Consider the following 21,677-nt stretch of genomic DNA (forward strand, 5'->3'; position numbering starts at 1 on the left):
TCCTGTCTTTTCCAAATCTGATTCATTTACTTCCCTTCAATTCTATCAGCTCCATTTCCTTCCAATGAAACCTTTGACTTAATTTAACTAGAGCCCATTTCTGATAGTTACATCAAAGAATCCTAAATGAAACAATAAGTAATTCCACTTGAGTCCTCCAAATCTGTTTTCCACCTGAAAAACAGGAATGATAATATATATGTCCAAGGGCTCCAGTTATAATTTCAAAGAGATAAATGAATGTGAAGTGTACCGTACAAACGCTGCATGTACTAGAAGCTTATTCAATGCAAGTTTTTCTTCTTCATCCTCACTCAGCTCTCAGACCATAAACAACAAAATTCCAGGCTCTCTGTATTCACACAGAAATATTACCCATCTCAGAAACAGGTCTAGAAGTCAAGTCTTGCAAATCTGTCAGGTATTGTGCGAACCTCCCTTGGGGGGACTAAGGGAACTGGAGAGAAGAAAGAGCTAAGGGTGACTTTTGTGCACCTTCCACCCATTCCCCTCTCTCAGGGCTTGTCGGATTTCTTGGGGGGGAATTAGCTCCCCCTCAGAGTGTGGTCTCTTGACAGTGACTCCAGAACAAGCTACCCACTTTGAAGCCTAGAGGACCACATTCTAGGTCTCCCCACCTCCTCGTAAAGCAGGGAGTGGACAGTATGACCTAAACTCAGCCAATCTGTGCCTGCCTTCCAGGCTTGGAATCTTGAATTGTCACATGTGAAGGCAGAAGGCGGGGTTTCACTGCAGCTGCAGCAGCTAAAATGTGGTGCTGGTGGCCCTCCAACCAGCCCACTCCATGCACAAGAATATATCTATACTTTCTGCTTCCCAGAGCTTGTCTTTTTAGGTTTTCTTGGTTTCTTCCCACTCCCAAGTTCGGTCTCAGGGCTTCCCCTCCTTTCAGGAGTTCCCCCATTCCCCAACACACAGACACCGATGATATCCTTCCACTAAAGTTCCATTTCGTTATGTTACAAACATCAGTTTTTACTTCTTGCAAGCATGTCCTTAATTTACTATGCGGAAGCAGACTTCTTGACCTCTGGCAGAGCCAATCTTAGGAAGCCAAGTTTAGGATCCAGAAGGAGAGGGCAAGAATGGGGAATGGAGCCCTGTGTTGGCTACGGGGTGGAACTAGATCAAACCCCAAGAAAAGGGGCCCCATAGTCTAACCAGGCACTTGATGGAGGTGGCCTCACTGGGTCCCACTGGAATAGTGGGATATGCATTTTCCAGAAAAGTAAAGCAGACTGCATGGAGTTACGTGAGCTGCTGTTTGAACCACAACGCTGTAAGATGTTATTAGGCCCATTTTTACAACTGAAGGGCCCGTGTTTCCAGATAAAAGGCAGCTCACATTAACCTAGCAACAGCCAGGTGCCAGGTGCTGCCATAAACAGGTACTTCTATGCACTATCTCATTTAATCCAAGTCACTCAATCTCTGCCTTTCATCAATTACTATGCTGTTATTGCTATATTTCAAATTAACTGTTTAAATGCAGAAATATATGGTACCACCAAGTGCCCAAAGTACATGGGAATGGTTCCAAGCTGTTAGGAACTTACTCTCCAAATGAACATATGTCGTTGAGTCTGGGCATGCTAGGGGGTTATAACTTTCATATAGAATATGATATGTATTGAAGAAAAAGTCATAAAATCATGTAAACTTGAAGATGAAGGAAGAAATATTTAGACTCACTATTTAAAAACACTATTAAAATCGATTGTTACAAACTTAGACCAACAAAAGAATATTTCTGGGAAGAACCTTCTATTACCGAGGATGCTTCGAGCTGCCAGTTCACAGTGACCATAAAAAGCCAGTTCAGTCTGAGTCAGTTTCAGTGTTTTGAGTTCCCTGCAGACAGTGGACCCCTCTTGCCTGTGCCTGGGACAGAGTGTCCCTAACCCCACCATCAGCCTGCCCTTTGTACATGAGTTTCATCGGACAGATAAAGAAACTGGGCTTTGGAGTCAGTGATCAGAAATCACTAATACAGAGTGAAGACAGATTTCAACCTCCAGGGTGTATGGATGCCAAGTTGGCCTTCCTCCCCCTCTGCCAGGCCGCCTGCCAGAGGATGGCACAAAAGCAGAGACTTCTTTTGTGTAGGATGACTGTCCCTGCCTCCCCCGGCCCCTTGCTGCCTTTGAGGGGGGCTAGACTCCTGAGAATGCACGCTTGTCCCAGAAGAGCAAGAACTCAAGAACACGGCCCCAAAGGATCTGGGTTCAAGTCTCAGCCCCACCGGATGTCGTGGGAGGTTCCCTCCCCTATCCCACCAGGTGCTCAATTTGCGTCCCCTCCGAGGCCACAGGTGGGAGCACGAGTTGTCCAGGGTGGCCCCGCGGGGACGAGGGATGGTCCTGCTTCTAACCCGAGTGTCAGCAGCCACACCCGCATCTTGAGAGATTCTGATGCCCGCCATCTGGAGGGAGAACGCCGGACCCGGGGCGGCAGGCCAAGAAAAGCGTGGTCGCCGGAGCCTCCCGGGAGCCAAGCGGCACCATGTGTGCGACGCTATCATTTACACTGAGGAGCCGGGTATTTAGAAAACAGGGCTGGTACCAAGCGCGCCATCTGTGGCCGAGCGTTCCCGGCCCACCGCACCATATTGCGCAAGGCGCGGCTGAAGGCAGCAGCGTCCCGTGTCGCGCAGTGTTTGTTTGGTTTGGGGCTTTTGTTGTTTTTTGTTTTTTGGTTTTTTTTTTTAACAAATTCAAATGTGGCTTCCTCACTTCGCGAAGCAGGCTCTATGGCCCCACAGAGTCGCTGGAGGGAAAGAAGGATTGGCTCGGTGTGGGATTTGCACGCCGGCCCTGGGAGAGGAAAAGACTGTCCCCCGCTGCGCGTGCTGAGGGCGCATTCTTGGTCAGGCACTTGGCTAAGCGCGGTAGCTACAGATACAACAGATAGAGATCGAGCACCTGTGTGTGTGTGTGTGTGTGTGTGTGCGTGTGTGTGTGTGTGTGTTTCTTTATTTTCTTTAATCCTCACGACAATCTTACGTGGAGGGCACTATTACTATTCCATTATATAGACCTGGAAGCAGAAGCACAGAGGGGCTAAGTCACTTGCCCATGGCCACACAGCCAGCAATAGTGGATGGAGCCCAAGCAGGGCTAAGGGTTTAGTCCACACCCAGCCTGGCTGACCTCTGGGCCTTTTTGCTGTCCCTTGGATACACGCACCTCACGTCCAGGCCTTTCTGTTCTCTTCCACACAAGGTCCGGTCACTCCGTCCCGCGTGGCCCCGCTGTTTTTCTCTGGTGCACTGACGGCATCTGAAACCGTCTTCCTGACTAGCTTGTTTGCTGTCTCTGTTCCCATCGCCCCAGCACCTCCCATCTGCTTTATTCACTGCTGTCTCCCCCACGTCCAGAGGCCCAGTGTCAGTGGGTGGGCATTGGCTGTGCTTATGTGGAGTGGGAGCAGCCCAGCTTTCCTAGGCATACAGCGAGCATAAGGCTCGCCTCCACACCTGGGCAGCACCGTAAGACAGAACGGGCCTCAGTTTCTCCATCAGTAAATGGCAATCAAAATACCACCTCAGGTTGTGTGAGGACAGTGGCAAACAGCCAGCAGGGGGAGGATGGGGCCTCGCCTTGGGGCTCACACACCCCCCATGCCCACTCTACTAGCACCTGTCCCCCTACACCTGAGTATTCTGGGTGCTTGACTGCCCCCATACAACATGAGGGCAGAGCCATGCCTAACTCCTCCCCTGCTACTTGGCATGGAACAGGTGCTCAAGAAACCACTGCTGAATAATAAAAAGCCCCTATTCCCTCTTGCTTCTCAGCCTCAGTATCCTTATCTGAAACATGCCCACTGTTCTTTAAAGTCCTGTCTGGCTCTGACACCCAACCCTGGGAGAGCCCTGGCCCGGCCTCGGTGCCCAGTACCAGGCACAGATGGCGGGAAGCCACACCGTGCTCTTGAATACTGAGGCCCCAGGTGCTGCCTCCCCAGCGTTTGCCAGGCAGGGTCCAGCCGCACTACGCAGTGATTATCTCACCCCTGGTAAGTGGCTGCAGGAGAAGCTGGGTTTGGAGAGCGGCAGGCAGGCTTGGCTTCAGGAACACATGGTAAAATTTGGTGCAATTAGCAGTGAAGGAACACTCATTACTACTATTATTATGTTCTCTTGGCATTTCTGCCCTATTGCAGGCTGACTTCTTACTTTAACTTTTTTTTTTTTTTTTAAGAAGAGGGAAAAAAAGCTCTTTGGGAACTAAAGCAACCTAAAAATGCCAAGAATTAAAAATGCAAATTCATCCAAGATGTTTTCTGCCCAAGACGGCAATGGCCACATGGCTCGATAACATTTTAAATGTTAAAAAATGGGTAATTTTCAGTAAAAATCAAACTTGCCACAGCCCGAGTTTAAACGGATCCCATCTAGCACTCGGGCACCTGGCCAATATTAATGAACAACAAGTCCCTTCAGAAGGTATGTACTATTAAAATGAGGAGAAAACACAAACTTTGCGTGGGCAACACTGGTCCTTGGGAATCCGGAAAACGAGGACAGCTGCCCATGGATCCAGCGCGGCCACTGTCTGGAGGGGGTGGGTTGCCTCCCGCACTGGGATGCCCCATCTGCAAAATGGCCATAAGTAAAATCCACCTTTGGGCTTTTACTAAGATTAATAATGAGGTTATTAAACAGTAATAATGTTTTCTTGATAAATGTTGAACAAATATCTTGCCCAACAAAAATATCTTGCTAAACAAAAACTTTTAAGGGCAGGGATTAAATCTTAAATGTGCTCCCACCCCATCCCCAAGTACCCGCAGTGCCTGGCAAAGGATCTGGCTCTTAACAGATGCTCAGTGAGTGCTTTGGTAACAACCGGCCTCGAGAGAGCTGGCGAACACACTCTGTGTACCCAGCGTGCCCAGCACCCAGCCTCACGGTTCAAAGATGAATAGAGCCTCCATCTACCCAGAAGGCTCAAGACTCCAAGGACAAAAAGCACATCCATCCTTCGTTTAATTCAGCCAGGTGACCAGTGGTTAAGGACAGGTCTTATCATGAGGTACCCAGGCTCAAAGCCTGCTCTGCCTCTTACTGGCCATGGGACCTCAGGTGAAGCCCTAAACCATTCCAGACCTCAGTGTGTCCATCTGTAAAATGGGGATCACAATGGAAGCCAACTGCCAGCACTGCCATAAGGATGAGTCACGCAGGGTTCATAACACCTGCCTGGCCCACAGTAAGGGCTCAAGAAACAGAGGCTGCTCCAGTGATTGTCTGAATGTCCTCAGTGAAGCTGCTGCCTTATATGTCCCTTGGTCTGAAACGAATCCTGCACCTGACCAGGATGGTCTCTCCTTTATATAATGAGGCAGGGGCATGTGCCAGGGCCCCATGATGTTCAGCCCTTGTGTGCTCAGTCCTGGCCAGAACCCAGCTGGAGACGCACTCACCTCAAACTCAGATCTGCCCTCTCCTGTGCCTGGAACCCACCCCCCATACCATCACCTCCACCAGAGCCAAAGCCAGCCTTTTCTTGGCCTTCAAGGCCCTAAGCCTTCCCCTGGTGCCTTCTGCCCTCAGCTCCCCGGCCTGCCCTCACCGACACTTGCTCTTTCATTGCACACTCGGCACCCCCCCACCTCCAGGCCTTTGCCTGGAGCCTTTGCTGGGGTCTCCCTCCAGGGATCCGCAGGGCCCACCTCGCCCCTTCCTCCAGGTCACCTCGAGGTGGCTTTCCCTGCCTGCCTGGGTGAGACGGCAGCTCCACCGTGTCCCAGACAGTGGGACTGCTGGCCGACAGCACTTGCTTCTGTGTCTGGTTCCTTCTCCTCACTAAAGTCCAAGCTCTGTGAGGACAGGGTCTTCACGACCTACATTTCTAAGTTTCTTTCTTTTGTTGTTGTTTTTTTGTTTTTTTTTTTTTGTTTTTTTTTGAGACAGAGTCTTGCTCTATCACCTAGGCTGGAGTGCAATAGCATGATCTCGGCTCCTCTCACTGCCTCCTGGTTCAAGTGCTTCTGCCTCAGCCTCCTGAGTAGCTTGGATTACAGGTGGGCACCACGATGCCCAGCTAATTTTTGTATTTTTAGTAGAGATGGGGTTTTGCCATGTTGGCCAGGCTGGTCTCAAACTCCTGACCTCAAGTGATCTGCCCACCTGGCCTTCCAAAGTGCTGGGATTACAGTTGTAAGCCACCACACCCAGCCCTGACCTGTTTCTTTGGAGCCTGAGGAGCTTAGGAGGTAAGAAAAATGGAGTAGGGTGGATACCGGGCATCGAGATGGGGCAGTGCAGAGCCCTGAGTGAGGGGGACCACGCCTCACCTCACAGTCAGGGAGAACCAGCTTCCAGAGAGGAAGGGAGCTGTCCTGGGCCAGGACATCAACCTCCTTCCCTTCCCTGGTTTCATCTGTGAACTGATGTCTCTAGCGAGCTGGATTCACAGAGTTCAAGCACAAGGCAGCTCTGTTTTGTCTCCTCCTGTTTCTTTACAACTCATCCCATGGGAAGAGCTTCCCCCTGCCCTAGACTCCCACAGTCTCAGAGGGCTCAGGACTCTTTAGGTCACTCGGGCAATGAAAGTTCTGTCATCACCTTAAGCTGCCAGACACTGTCACCTCAGCAACTAAAAGCATCTCATATCTTGTCATCAAAACTTCCAATGTGATTTAAATTTCAGTCTCTTCCCATCCCATGCCAGGCCTGCTGCCTCTGAGATCAGATCAGCCAGGGTAGGGGGTCTGATCCACCTTCCCTCTTCCCCTGCCCTTGGCCAACTGCCCTCCACCCCACTCCGGGGGAGGCAGGTGCTGTTCCCACTCCTTTCCTGCAGGATAGGACTGGCCCCCTCACTGTGCTGAGCTCACACAGGGTCCATGGTACATACACCTTTGCGAGTGGAGGCCACATCAACATGGCCAGCTCAGCTGTCAGAAAACTTTTACACCTCTCAGGCAGGAACTGGCCAGCAGGTCCCCTGTGTCCACCTTGAAAGGGACAGGCAGAAAGCACCCCCCCAAACTCGAGGTGGGGGCAATTGCAAAGACGTGGAACCAATCTAAGTGCCCATGAAGCAATGAGTGAATGAAGCAAATGTGGCACACAGATGCCGTGGAATGCCACTCAGCTGCAAACAAGAATGAAATCATGTCTTTTGCAGCAACTTGGATGTGATGGGGGGGGTCTCTTCGTGCCCCCTGATATGCTAGGGAAAGGCCAGAGTGCACTTCTTCCCAAGGAATCGCCCCCAAAACCTCTCCCTTTATTCCCCCCGAGATCCATCTTTTTATTTCTCATTGTGAGTGGAGAGTTTTAAAGGCCCGGATCCACTTCCCTTTGAAAATCTGTATCGGCATCTCATTCCGGGAACTTGGCTTAAGAGGGCAGGATCTGTCAGACCTTGATGCTTCTGTTGAAGCAACCTATCACAGCGTTTTTCTTGGTGGGTGCATTTCTCTGGGAAAAAAAAAAAGAGAGAGAGAGAGAAGTAGCAAATGAGAATCTTATGACACCAATGGACAGATGATTGTTGCAGATTTTCTGAAGTTCAATAAAACGTGGTCCTTTGGCAATGCAGCCTTTGGAGACGTGGAACCACCAGAACGCCCTCCAATCCCCACCCTGGAGCCATGTCTTCCAGTGAGCAGGCAGTAGAGCTGCAAGGAATCCCACCTTCCAGCCTTCCCACACCTCCGCCATTCAACTGGAGTGCCTCCAGGAAAGCCATGTCCACACCAGGGCACCACAGGGACTGACTTGCACATGGTCGCTTTGTGGGTGGGAAGCAGTAACTATTCTCATTTTACAGATGAGGAAACTAAATAGTAGGAATAGCTTTCCAGAGGCCACACAGCTATTCAGTGAAGGAACTGGGATTTGAACCTGCAGCGGTGGGGTCCCAAGCCCATGCACCTTCCCCTCCTCCACCTCTGCCTCTAAGGAGAGGCCCAACAGGCCAAGAGCACCCTGAAGTGGAACTCCTGTTTCCTTGCAGATGCATCAAGGCTCCCACCAGGCCTGTGGTGGGATTGCTCTGTGCAATTTCTCTGTGGGATTTTTCAATGTAGGTCTCTTCCCAGAAGGTGCCAAGCTCCACTCTTTGGTTAGTTGGGAGATAAATTCGTTTATTGGTTGGTTGCTTGGTTGGTTGGTTGCTCGGTTGGTTGGTTGGTTGGTTGGTTGGTTGGTTGGTTAGTTAGTTGATTTATTGGTTGGTCAGTTTGTTAGTAAGTTGGTTGATTAGTTGGTAGGTTATTGATTGGTTGATTGATTGGTTGGTTTTCTTTGAATCGTGTTGGCTGGTTGGTTGGTTGGTTGGTTGGTTGGTTGGTTGGTTGGTTGGTTGATTGGTTGGTTGGTTGGTTGGTTGGTTGGTTGGTTGGTTGGTTGATTGGTTGGTTGGTCAGTTTGTTAGTAAGTTGGTTGATTAGTTGGTAGGTCATTGGTTGATTAACTGGTTGGTTTTCTTTGAATCATGATCATGTACAACATGGTCAGTGAGTGCCATATATATAGAAGGTCTGTAATCGATAACTGTTGAGTAGTCTCAAACCTATGTTATCTCATTTGATTCTTACAAATCTAGGTGCTCCAGGCAGGGAAGAAAGTCATCATTTCTAAGTTACTGATGAGAAAACCCTGATTCAGAGAGGGATGGCAACTTGCCCACAGATCTGCTGCCGGTAAGGGGCACAGAAATCCTAGCCTGGGCCTCCTGATGCCCAGCCTAGTCTTTCTGCTTCTGGGCATTAAATCCTGCTGTTCCCCAGGAGAAGGGAAAAGATTCACTACAGAAACAACGTTGCTCCTGAATGGCTCTGAATTCCAGGATCCAAGTTCAAGTAGGCTGGGTTGTCTTCAGAGCTGTAGCACTCATGTTCTGCAGGCCAGGCTCTCCAAGATCCCTGGGGGAGAAGTGCCTGGCAGGTGTGCGAACCATCAGCCCCTAGCGCAAAAGAAGAGCAAGTGGGCCCTGTGGAAAATCCACGGAGGATGGGCAAGCCTGCAGCCAAGCAGGACGACCACACTGTCCACACTACCCACAGAACCTGCCAAAGAGTCACACAGGTGGCCTTGGCAGGCAGGGCAGAGGGTGGGCTGGGAAGAAAAAGAGGAAAGCAGGTCTCTATGGCCCCTCACGCAGCAAGCTTAGCCCATCCCCAGAGTCCCGTACCCACCTACCATCCTTGAATAGCTCTGATGCCCCAGAATCCTCTGCATCATAGCTGGAGGCACAGAGTACTGTGGAGTTAACTGCACAGGGTATGAAATCAGTCAGACCCAGCTGGGTTCAAATCTAGCAAGGCAGAGGCAGGGGCAGAGGCAGGCCTAGAACTCAGGAGTCTCTGGTGCCAGCTCCCCTCCAGCGCACTCCACGGCTGCCAGTGCAGACCCTGAGGAAGTCTGACTGTCACAGGGCTCTTATTTGTGATGAATGAGAGGAAATCCTTCATGGCAACGTCAAGAAAAAAAAATGAGGGAAAATAGCATGTTTGTTCCCTATTACTAATCGTGCGGCCTTGGGGTTTTCTTAGTCTGTATTTTTGGTCCGCTGGTTTTACATAAGCACATTACCCTCACACCACTCGACAAATTCCGTTAGCAGGCCCTTACCCCTGCATCCTCAACACACACTGCTGTGCTGCGTGGCGTGAATAGCACTGAAAAAATCATCCACTTCCAATGAGTGTAAATCTATCAGTTGATTACCTCCCACCACAAGGAGCTCCCTAGCACCACCTGGAAGAATCTCTCCCAGGTCTCACCTCCCACTCATGTGGAGCTGAGTGAGCTTCAAAGGCCACTGACCACTGTCCTCCCCCTGGCCGACAGTGTAAAGATGGTGAGCATCCCCGGCTAAGACCCTGCAGGAAAGGGGAGACCACGCCCACCCCACAGGAGAGCTCACTGGCTTCAGCGAGTTCCAGTCTCTGCTCTGCCACCCACTAATTAAATGGCCGCCTTCCCCCACCATCTTCATGGGAATAACTGCAGAGTGCCCTTCAAAGCACGCTGCAGGAGAATGTCTGGAAATGGTTTCGCATAAAACCAGGCATAGGGAATAATCACAGACAACACTTACTAGGCCGTGTGACTTGCTGTGACTCAGTGTCACAGGCCAGACACCCCTCTCTGCACTTTCCACTTGGTTTCTTGTACAGTCCTTGCAAACGTGTCTGTGGTTGGCTCTAACACTCCCATCCCTGCTTTTCAGATGAGGAAACTGGGACGAAAGAATTGAGTACCTTGCCCAGGATTTTGTACCTGGTGAGTGACGGATCAGGAGTATGAACGCAGGTTGTCTAGTGGTGAGTTCCATGCTCTTGACATCTGTGCTACAGATCCAGGGAGGGAGAGAGAGAAAGAGAGAGAGAGAGAGAGAGAGAGAGAGAGAGAGAGACCCCAGGCATAGCCAGTGTCATCACTGCTCCTAAGACGGATAGTGACTGACAAGACAGCTTTGCTGTTCCGTCACGCTTCGGTATTCTAAGCCCGCTTCTGATGAAGCAGTTCAGGCTGTCTCTCTCGGGTGGATGAGGGATTCTCTCTCTGGCACGCTGCCCTGGCAGTACAATCAACAAGTGAAAGGAGAAACCTGAGCTTACAAAATCAACCTTAAGAACACCGTTTCCTAACATGGAAAGGATCAACAAAGACCTCCAGCGACGCATCGCTCTTGCCGCCAGCCCCTGCCAAACCCAGCCACCCAGCTAGCGGGACACACACACACTCGCACTCACACTTGCTGTTACAACTTGCCTTCCAGTGTCCCTCCCCTCGGCCCCCATTACAGGATGGGAAATGCCTCCTTGCTCCCTTCCTCCCAGCAAGCAAGAAAGGAACGCCAGGGCTGCTCCGTTGGGGAGAGAATTTGCTGACTGGAGCCAGCTCCAAGATAAACAGAGAGTTTGTCTCTGATAGCCTGTGAAAACCAGACACGCTTTCTCTTCCACACGGTGTGTGTGTGTGTGTGTGCATGCGCACACATGTATGAATACACTTGTGAGAGTGTGTATTTAGGTGCACATCAGGGTGTGCGAGTGTGTCTGGTGGGTGTGTGGGTGTGTGCATGCGCACACATGTATGAATACACTTGTGAGAGTGTGTATTTAGGTGCACATGAGGGTGTGCGAGTGTGTCTGGTGTGTGTGTGTGCACACGAACATAATATATTTGTGAAGGCACGTGTTTGGTGTACGTCAGTGTGTGCTTGTGTGTCTGGTGTGTGGTACATCCATGTGTGCAAGTGTGTCCATGTGTGAGTGTGTTGTGTGTGACTGGAGCGGGAGGAGCCGCCACCAGGAACATCATCGCTAAGCATCAGGAGTGCCAGTGTAAACCGAGGCGCCCTCAGCAGTGAGGCCGGGAGGAGACTCCCTCTCTCCTCCTCCAGCTCCTTTCCATCCATTCAAACCCCTTGCAGGGAAAGTCCCGCGCCCCTCCAAGCTGTTTGGTGCTTAATGAAGCTGAATTTGAATGGGGAGAAATATAGATTAAGTTCTCTGCCTGCCGATGAAGACAGTGCCCTGGGCCCACTGGCCAGGTTGGTCTAGCAAAGTCACTAGTGTCAGTCATATCACCAGATGTTGGAACTAGAAGTAGAGGAAAAGCCCATGCAGTCAGCCAAGCCACGTCACAGATAAGGACACCGAGGCGAACAGGAAAAGGCAAACCCAGCACAGCCATGTGCCTTGAGATCTGTCCTCCTGAGCCCTGGGCCAGCCTTCAAGACCAGTGCCCACTGTTCCTCCTTGCCCTGGAGGCTCAGGCGGGTGAAGGGAGAGCCAGGGGTCTGGGCCTGCTGACTCCGCCTGGTGCTCTTCCATCTCAGCTCCTACTCGCTGGGGTTTGGCTTTCTGGACTATTTGCAGCACAGTGGGGTGTTTGGATCTGGAGCTTGAGGGGGCAGGGAGAAGAGGGTTTGTACTGGAGTTAGTGGCTTTTGCTGTTGGCTGGCTGTTGGTATTCGACCCAGACACTGAAGCCTGCCTGAGAGGCGCAGCCATTGTCCCTTCCTTCCCAGTGTCTCTTGCCTTCAGTCAAGCCCCTCCCGTCTCTGGGCCTCGCCTCCCTGCCTGTTCAGCCTCCTCCGAGGCCTCCTGAGACCATGAGGCCTGTCTAGGGAGGCGGGTTCCCGAGGGCAGCACTGAGCCTCGCTCCCTGGAGCCCCAGCCTCCTTCCCAGCAACTCCAGCTCCAATTCCAGGCAATTCCAGGCAACATCCTCTCCAGGAGGTCGTCATGCACGGAGCTCGGTGTGCTGCTTGGAGATCGGAGACAGCTGCAGAGGAGAGAGCCAGGGCTGGAGCGAGAAACGCAGCCCTGCCCTGGGACGGGCCCGGCTCAGCACCCCGCTTCCTGGCCCTGCCTCTAGTCTGGCCTCTACGCTCTCTCCTCTCTCACCTTCATCCTCCCTTGTCCTCTGCCTTTGCACATCTCTCTCTCCGTGTCCCTTCCCCTCCCTCCCTTCAGGAGAGTCTCTGTCTTTGCCGCTCCATCCTCTCTCCTCCTGCTGGCTGATGTCTCTGTGCTTCTGTCTCTGTCTCTGTTTCTCCAGGTCTCTCTGCCCTGTCAGGGTCTCTCCCATCTGCTCCTTTCTTTGCTTCCACCGTGATAGGATGAGAGTCCAGCAGCCCCGGTTCAAATCCAGACTCTGTCCCTTGTTAGCTAATTGATGCATCCTTTTACCTCTCAGAGCCTCGGTATCCCGATCTGTAAAACGAGGATAATAAAATCTATCTCTCAGGAATCTTAGAAGGGCCCGATGAGGGAAGAGCAGTAAAGAAGTAAAGAAGCAGGACGCATAGTGGCTGAGAGGCGGAGACAACAGAGGCAGAGGCGTGGGCCTGGGAATGGACGGGAAGATGGGGCCTTCTCCTCCCCACGCCCTCTCCTCCCCAGCTCCTTCCCCGCTCTCCTCCTCCTCCTCTCACCTTCTCTCTGTTCCTTATAGCAGGGGCTCAGTGGACGGGCGCTTAGCTGTCGCCCCCTTGCTCTCGTGCTCATTGTCCCTCTCCCCATGAAAGAGCAGTCCCCAGCCAGGAGCAGTGGTTCATGCCTGTAAGTAATCTCAGCACTTTGGGAGGCCCAGGCGGGCAGATCACGAGGTCAGAAGTTCGAGACCAGCCTGACCAACATACTGAAACCCATCTCTAGTAAAAATACAAAAAAAAAAAAAATTAGCCGGTGTGGTGGTGAGCGCCTGTAGTCCCAGCTACTCGGGAGGCTGAGGCAGGAGAATGGCTTGAACCCAAGAGACAGAGGTTGCAGTGAGCCAAGATCCTGCCACTGCACTTCAGCCTGGGCCACGGAGCGGGACTCTGTCTCAAAAAAAAAAAAAAGAAAAAAGAAAGAAAGAAAGAGTAGTGGCCAAAGCTGATTCTGCATAACAATAAGCAAGAGAACCCTCTAGAAATAACTCCTTGGCCACATGGAAGGAGATGCCCCCTTTTTTGATCTGTAAAATTGGCAAAATTAAAGAAGCTATTGTTAACACCCAGCCTAGGAAAGAAAGCAGTGAACGTGAGGGCACTCTCATGGCTGGCAGGATGGAGGAGCAGGGACCACGTTTGCATACGTCCCATGTACCACCTGCAGGCACATTTTGTCGTTGTTGTTGACACAGTCTCGCTCTGTCACCCAGGCTGGAGTGCAGTGGTGCGATCTGGGCTCACTACATCCTCCACCTCCCAGGTTCAAGCGATTCTTCTGCCTCAGCCTCCTGAGTAGCTGGGATTACAGGCACCCACCACCAAATCCGGTTATTTTTTGTATTTTTAGTAGAGACGGGTTTTCACCATGTTGGTCAGGCTGATCTCAAACTCCTGATCACAGGTGATCTGCCGCCTCGGCCTCCCAAAGTGCTGGAATTACAGGCATGAGCCACTATCCTGGCCTCCTGTAGGCACATTGGAATACATGAGTGGGATATTGACAACAAATGAATATTGTAATAATATTTTATATAATGTACCATATAATTTATATATGATGCACATATGCATTTAGATAAATGATTTTTATACGTGTAACATGTAATTTGTATATATTTATATATACAATAGTTAAGGTATATAAAAAGTTGTGGCCAGGCATGGTGGCTCACACCTGTAATCCCAGCTACTCCGGAGGCTGAGGCAAGAGCACTTTGGGAGGCTGAGGCAGGCAGATCACTGGAGGCCAGAATTTTGAGACCAGCCTGATCAACATGGTAAAACCCTATCTCTACTAAAAATACAAAAATTAGCTGGGCATGGTGGCCCATGCCTATAATTCCAGCTACTCGGGAGGCTGAGGCAGGAGAACTGCTTGCACCCAGGAGATGGAGATTGCAGTGAGACAAGATCATGCCACCACACTCCAGCCTGGGCGACAGATTCCATCTCAAACAAACAAACAAACAAAATTGCAAATGAAAACATTATAACACTCTAAACTGCCTAGAAATGTCATTGACTACCTCAGGAAGTAGTGAGTTCCCCATGATGGAAAGTGCGCAGGCAGAGGCGGGAGGGCTGCCCATGGGAGCTGCTGGGAAGGGGAGCCATGTCCAGGACGGGGACTGCAGAGAACTGGGCCCTCCATGGTCCTCGGTTAAAAGTCTTGACGGCAGCTTAGCAGGGATGGGCTGGGGAGGGGGCATTGTCCCTTTGCAAAGTGGCGGGGGTTTGAGCCCAGGGAGGACAGAGAGGACCAGAGGAAGTGTCAGGAGCAGCCAGCCTTGCCTTCTAGTTCTAAGCCTCGGGTCTCAGGCAGCCTGGGAACGCCTGGCCATGCAGGGATGCCCAGCCCTGCTGCAGCCTCCACGCCACCGAGGAGGAAACAGCTGACAGCAAGGCTTCAGATGGGAGCTGGCGACTGTCCCCCTCTCACCGCCACCAGCTTCTCCATACCAAACTCCTCAACGGAGCCAGCAGCAGGGAGTGAGTTCGTTCCAAGGAATCGGCAGGCGAGGGGAGGGAAAGGAGCCTTCAGAAACGAAACTGGTGCCAGCATATGGTCGCCCCACTTGGTACCAGGGCGTATGGGGAAAGATGCTAAGAACTGCTGGTTCCTCACGCCCTATGGTCTGACCCCCGGGGAGCTGGAGTTGGGAAGACCCGGCTCTGCATCCCAGCCCTATGCTTACAGGTCTAAGTCACTTGTTCTGTCTGAGCCTCACTTCTCTCTATAAAATGGGATAATCCCAGGCCCTGTCTTCTAGGGTTGTGGCCAGCTCAGACCTCACGCCCTGCAAGTGTGCAGCAGATGGGAATTCCTTTCCCTTTTCCTGAGCAAGTCCATGAGGGTGTGAGAAATATATAAAAACGTGGGGCCCTGAAAACTGACAATAAGAAGGTTCAAATCCTAGGCCCACCTCTGCCTTACGAAGTCCCTTCAATCAAGGCTCCTCCCCTCTCTGGACCTTGTTTTCCGCCCGAGAAGTGAAGTCCTTAGACCTCCAAATTTGCCACAGACCAGTGGCCTCAGAATGAGCCTAGGATAAGAGCAGAACCTCTGGGCTTTGGAATCCGTATTTTAAAAGCTGCACAGGGAGCTGAGATGCCGACCGATATTGAGAACCAGGCACAAAACGCTGCCTCATCTCATGATCCGTTTTTCTGCTGTGCTCTGCTCCCACCCACTTTTTCTTTTCCCCAGAAAAATAAAATCATCATGATAAGGCCATGACTCAGGTAACCCTCTTTCCCAGCCACAGGACACACCGCCAGCACCTCTCCCATTTGTGAGCTCTTGAGCCCCATCCCAGAAGTCTGCTGCTCAGCTTTTACTCCGCTCTAGATGTTTCTGAGAGAGACAGAGGGAGACAGAGCTTCTGCAACGTCTGAGTCTTCTCTCCCCTGCCTGCAGTCAGAAGTAAAAGTCCTTACTCATTTTTGTAGGAAAGAGCCAAGGCAGAGAGTCACAGTGGGGTGGGGGCAGGGGGTGGAATGAGGCCTGTTTCTTGGGGGCAGGGCAGCAGAGTTGTGAGCGCTGTGAACCCCCCTCTGTGTTTTGCTTTCTCCCTCTGTTTCCTCCCAAAGCGCTTCCTTATTTGGGGAGCATCTGACTATGATCACGGCTCCATTTGCATGAGAAGTCTTGGGAGGGAAAAAGAACTTGTCACATTTCTCCCACAAGAGTATGTTCACACCAAGAACAAGGGAGATGCCAACAGTGGCCTTTGCCGTCACCAGAAGTGGCAGCTGAGCTGAAGAATTTCCTCCTCGAGGCACATTCTCCCCCGTCTCCCTGCGAAGTGACTTCTCTCTAGGGAAAGTGGATCTCCCTGTCACCAGAGAGGCCTCCCCGCCCACCCTCTGCACTCAGCGCTCTAGTGAAAAACATGTCCTGTCTCAGCTACAGGTTTATGAGGCCCTGTTTCAAGGATGACAGTCTCCTCTCCAGGCGAGAACAGGAGAGCCAGGGCCAACTGTTGCAAAACAGGCTTCTTGGAAGCAAGCCGGTGGGGGTGGGGAGGGAGACCCACAGTCAGATAAGACGGCATTTCCCAGGAGCCCCACAAGACTGCACATGATTTCAATCAGGGGACACCGGCTATTCACCACTCTGCCTCCCAGCCAGATGCATCCAGATGTCTGCAGGACATCCTGTCTCCCGCAGGTGCCATGCCGCCTCCGCCGCTGGTCTTCCCTCGCCCCTGGGGTAAGAGGGCACACCTAAAACGCACCCCAGCCCTCAGGCTCTCCAAGGCCTGGCATCACTGCTCAAACCACTCACACATGGGTGCAGGTTATGGTGCACAGTACAGCTGGTGCTGTGTTGGACATGAAGTGAGGCACAGGCCCTGAGCTACTCCAGGGCTGCTGTTCCCGGGGTGACGTTTCCGGGTGTTACACAGGAAGTGGCATGGTGGCCCTGTTTGTACTCAGTGGGGGATGCGTTTCCAGAGGGAACACCCAAGGAGGAAATCAAATAAATGCCTCTTGTAGTCAAAGGGAAGTCACAGACGCCATGGCCGTGAGCACAGCAGAAAGAGCTCAGGTCCAAGAGGTAGGGAGCTGCAGTAGCATTCAGCCCCTGCCTCCTGGGTCCTGAAACACTGCTGTGCACAAGGGCAGCTCCTCAGTGGGACAGACAAGTACCCTTGCTGGAGCCCCCTCAATCCCCTTTTGAGCCTGTTATACCTGCAAGACACTCTTTTCTTTTTTCTTTTTTTTTGAAATGGAGTTTCACTTTTGTCGCCCAGGCTGGAGTGCAATGGCACCATCTCAGCTCACGGCAACCTCTGCCTTCCGGGTTCAAGTGATTCTCTGCCTCAGCCTCCCCAGGTAGCTGGGATTATAGGCATGTGCCACTACGCCTGGCTAATTTTTGTATTCTTAGTAGAGGCGGGGTTTCTCTATATTGGTCAAGCTGGTCTCGAACCCCCAACCTCAGGTGATCGATCTGCCTCAGCCTCCCAAAGTGCTAGGATTACAGGCATGAGCAACTGCACCCAGCCTGACACTCTTTTCTAGGGTTGGAGTTCTACCACGTTCCACCCATCCATAGACCATGGTTGCTAAATCCCCAGGTTGAGAGCTGGTCCCCAGGATAATATTGCCATCCACGGGTATCCGGACCTAGTGGATCACACTAGACTCCAGTCCTGCCTCGCAGCACATGGGGCAAAGTTGGGGGGCAGGCCAGGTCCCTTTAGCGAGATCCAGCAGAGCAGCCTTCACAGAGCACCTTAGCTTCTGCCACTCTCCTTGCAGGCTGCTGCTGACAGAACATCCTCCCGCTGCACCTGGAGTGGGAATATGGGCCACATCTTTTCTCTGCCTCACCGTCTGACCTTGGCGGTCCCCTTCCCATTTCAGGGTCACACTGTCTTCTGCTGATCAAGAGCAGTTTGGCCGAATGATATCTGAGGCTCTTTTCTGCCTGTTTCCTCCTGAAGTGGTTCCTTTGAATCTGAAGTTAAAAATGGCAAGATTCTGCCCTCTGAATTTTGTTCTCAGAAGGGTCAGGTTGAAAACCTGGGCTCAGAGCAAATCCTAGGAATTAAGCAAGTGCAGGTCAGCGTGGAATTCAGTACTTTCTCTTCAAGCAAAGGCACAGCCCCGACCTCCTGCAAAGCCTCTCTGTCACTTTCACCTGCATACTGCAATGGCCCCACTTCTGTGCTCTTGTGATCTTCTCTTTCCTCCCTGCCTGCCCCTCACTCTGCTCTGCCTCCTTAGCATCATTCTGCAGGGCCAAGGCAGCGCTCCCTCCCATTTGGATGTGGCCGAGTGCAGCCTGGAGCTCTTAGATCAGGGCTGCAGGCAGCCTCAGAAGAAACTGGTGTCTCTGTGTGTGATTGTGCCCACACCCATTTTCCTGGAGTGGCTTTAGTCAATTCCTTAAAGTGTTCTGTGACCCAGAAAAGGCTCCAAATGCAAGCAATCCGAGGAGAAGGTTGGAGGTGTGTGATCCACATCTCACACTCTTTATGGAGGACCTGCTGTGGGTCAGGGACTGTGCTGGGCACTGCACAGACCATGGTGATTAAAGACTGTCTTCAACCAGGCACAATGGCTCATGCCTATAATCCCAACACTTTGAGAGACTGAGGCGGGCAGATCACAAGGTCAGGAGTTCAAGACCAACCTGGTCAACATGGTGAAATCCCGTCTGTACTAAAAATACAAAAATTAGCCAGGCGTGGTGGCATGCGCCTGTAGTCCCAGCTACTCAGGAGGCAGGAGAATCACTTGAACCCAGGAGGCAGAGGTTGCAGTGAGCCAAGATTGTACCACTGCACTCCAGCCTGTGTGACAGAGCAAGACTCCATCTCAGAAAAAAGAAAAAGACTGTCCTCCTGGTGCCCTTGGGGTCTTGGCTCTGGTCTCTTGGGGGCAGGGGGGAACGGGTCTCAGGTACATCAATACAGGCAATGTACACCGCAGCTCTGCTGAGGAGTGGTCCGTGGACAGGCCCAGGAGGTGGCTAGCAGCCCACTGTGGTGCAGGTAGGGATTTCGGGTCCTGAAGATGGTAAACCAACCGGCTGCAGCCAGACCCAAGTCCAGTGTGAGCAGCTGGGAACCTGGCCTGAAGAGAAGGTTTGGCGTCAGGAGGGAGTGGGCAGGGGGCCAGCTGGAAGGCCATGCAAGTCACCCCCGGGGCAGGGAGAAGCGACTCCATTTGACAGCCGAGAACACTGAGGCCTGGAGGGGTTGAGCAGCTGGAGAAGGTCCAGTAGGGTCCTGCTTCACGAGATCCCCCATCTTCTACACAACATAGTGGGGGCCAGTGGGAAACCCCAGGCATTGGATAAAAGGAACTCACCACCTACCCTCAAAACCTACTCTCTCCTCCAGCGGAGTGTTGGTGTGTGAGAAGTGAGGCTTGGTTAGCAGTGTGCCAGGAATGTAATAGAAGGTGGGTAGTTACCTGGAGGAGGAAATCCACTGTCAGAAGGTGGGGAGGTGGCTGTGGCCCCACCAATGACATGGCAGGACCCCTCCTCACTTAGGGGCTGAAGAGTGACCAAATCACCCAGGGAACGTGTTCTGTATCTCACACCAAACCCTGCCCCCATACCACAGGACGGAAAATCAATACGGAGTCAGAAAAATTAATAGTCAATGGGTGGAGAGTTAAAAACCGTAGCTGAGCTTGTGTAGCTGTTTCCAGTGGACAGGGCCTCGAAGCACCACATTTTTAGTTCAGAAAATATGGCCCCCATCAGTCGCCGGAGAGTAATTACCCATTAGAGCAACAAAATGCCAATGTGCTGCTCTCCCCACGTGAAACGAGCAAACTTTTATGATTTGGAGGGAGGAATAAATTGCTTTAAGTATGACATGTACTAACAGCTGTGCTCTGCCAGAGTGCCCTTAAGAACCCATTTTCAATAAACACCTATAGGGTATTAGAATGGGCTCTGCGAAGAAAGGCCTTCTCCCAGGGATTGAACCCAGTGGTCTGTGTGCAGCAAAGTCCCCTCTCTATCCTGGCCCCTTCCCGCCCTTTCCACCCCTCCCCCAGCCAACAAGGCCAGGTCTCAGGAGTGAATTTCGCCTCCTTCCCAGCCCACAGCCACATGGCTGTCTTCCTCCTGGCCTGCAGCAGCAGGGGCCTCAGGCCTCCCTGCCTTTAGGCTCACCCCGTCTGCTACAGCCTCTTCCTCTTGGCTACCAGAATGAACTTCCCCAAATTCAAATCCAGTCGCAGCACTCCTGGCTCGAAACCCACCAATGCCTCCTTAACGCCTTCAAGATCAAGTCCAAGGCATTTTGCCCAAGGCTGAACTTGCTACTTCAGCAGCCGCCCACCAGCTCTCAAATCTGTGGCTCTAGCCCCAGTTCCTGCTGCCTCTCCTTGGAGCTTCAAACAATCTACTGCTTCTGAGGCTTCTCCACTAGGTGGTCCACAGATGCTCCAACTCATCATGGCCAGGACCAAACCTGTCACCTCAGCCCCACCCATCCTGAACTGCCCTCTTCTGCTGGCTCAGGAAATTGCTCCACCTTCCAGCCAGCCAAGAGCCACCTCTGCGTGGGCCCTCCGGGTCCTGCAGGTCCCCTTTCCGCGCACCTCTTGCACCATACCTAGCTCTTCTGGCTCTCTCATTTCTCCCACCCCAACAACCTCTCAAATGATTTTCCTGCCCCTAATTTACCCACTTCCCCCCACCACCCCAGGACAATGGCAGCTGCTGTTACAATTAAAAACCACAGTTTCGGAGGTTTAACACAATAGAACTTCATGTCTCACTTATGCAACCATTCAACGCAAGGGCTCCGGGATGCGGCCAGTGCTTTTCCTGCACGTAGTGAATCAGAGCCTCAAGTTCTTTTCATCCTATGGCTTTGCCAGTCCCTGGGACCTCAGACTTCTCTGCCTGCAGATAGCGGAAGGAATAATGAAGCTTTGGTTCTTAAGAGCCCCTGCCTTCTCCCTAACATCCCATTGGTGATAGCTGGTCATGTGGCTACACTGAACACAGAGGGTTCTGGGAAATGTAGTTCTTCCATGAATAGCCTCATTTGAGCCCCATCCACAGACAGAGGGAAGAGGAGCCTCTTGCACATAAATGAGGTTAGTCCAGCACGCTTGGAGCATGCATGAGGAGTTCTCTGAGCAGGTATGGTCACCTCCCAGCCTCAGCCCTGCCCACACATTGGTTCTGGACTCTCTCAGGCTGAACACCTTGAAGGTCTCATGCATCAGGCAATTTTCCCACCTTTGCACCAGCCACTCCCTCTGCCCCATGAGCTGTAACCACCCCTGCTCCATTCACCTGACAGACTTTTTGTGGTCCTTCAAGGCTCATGGCAGTATCCTCCTCCTGGAACCTTTTCCCAACCTCCCTCTCACTCAGATGGCCAGGAGCACCCACAGCTGCTACTCCACCCCTCCTGTTCATCGGCAAGCATCTGGCTCCCAAAACAGAGGGCTCCTGGGGCAGCAGGGGCTGAACACAGATTCAGTCAGGGGTGCTCGTTGAGTTTGGAGTGAGGTGCCCAAGGCCTCAGCTGCTGAATGAGAGGCTTAGGATGGACAGAACCTGGCGGGGGGCCTGGGGGAAACACGAAGATGCCCGAGAAGGAACAAGCTTTGGTTGAGGAGACAGATGATGAAACAGCCCAAAGGTCATACAAAATGATACTGGCCCAAAAGAGAAGAGGGGGTCCATGTGCCGGGAATGGGGCCATGGGTGACTAGGGCTGGGGAGGCACTGACAGTCCCTGCCAAGCTGTTGGAAGG

Source organism: Saimiri boliviensis, chromosome 2, assembly GCF_048565385.1.
Source record: "Saimiri boliviensis isolate mSaiBol1 chromosome 2, mSaiBol1.pri, whole genome shotgun sequence".
In the NCBI taxonomy this organism is placed as follows: domain Eukaryota; kingdom Metazoa; phylum Chordata; class Mammalia; order Primates; family Cebidae; genus Saimiri; species Saimiri boliviensis.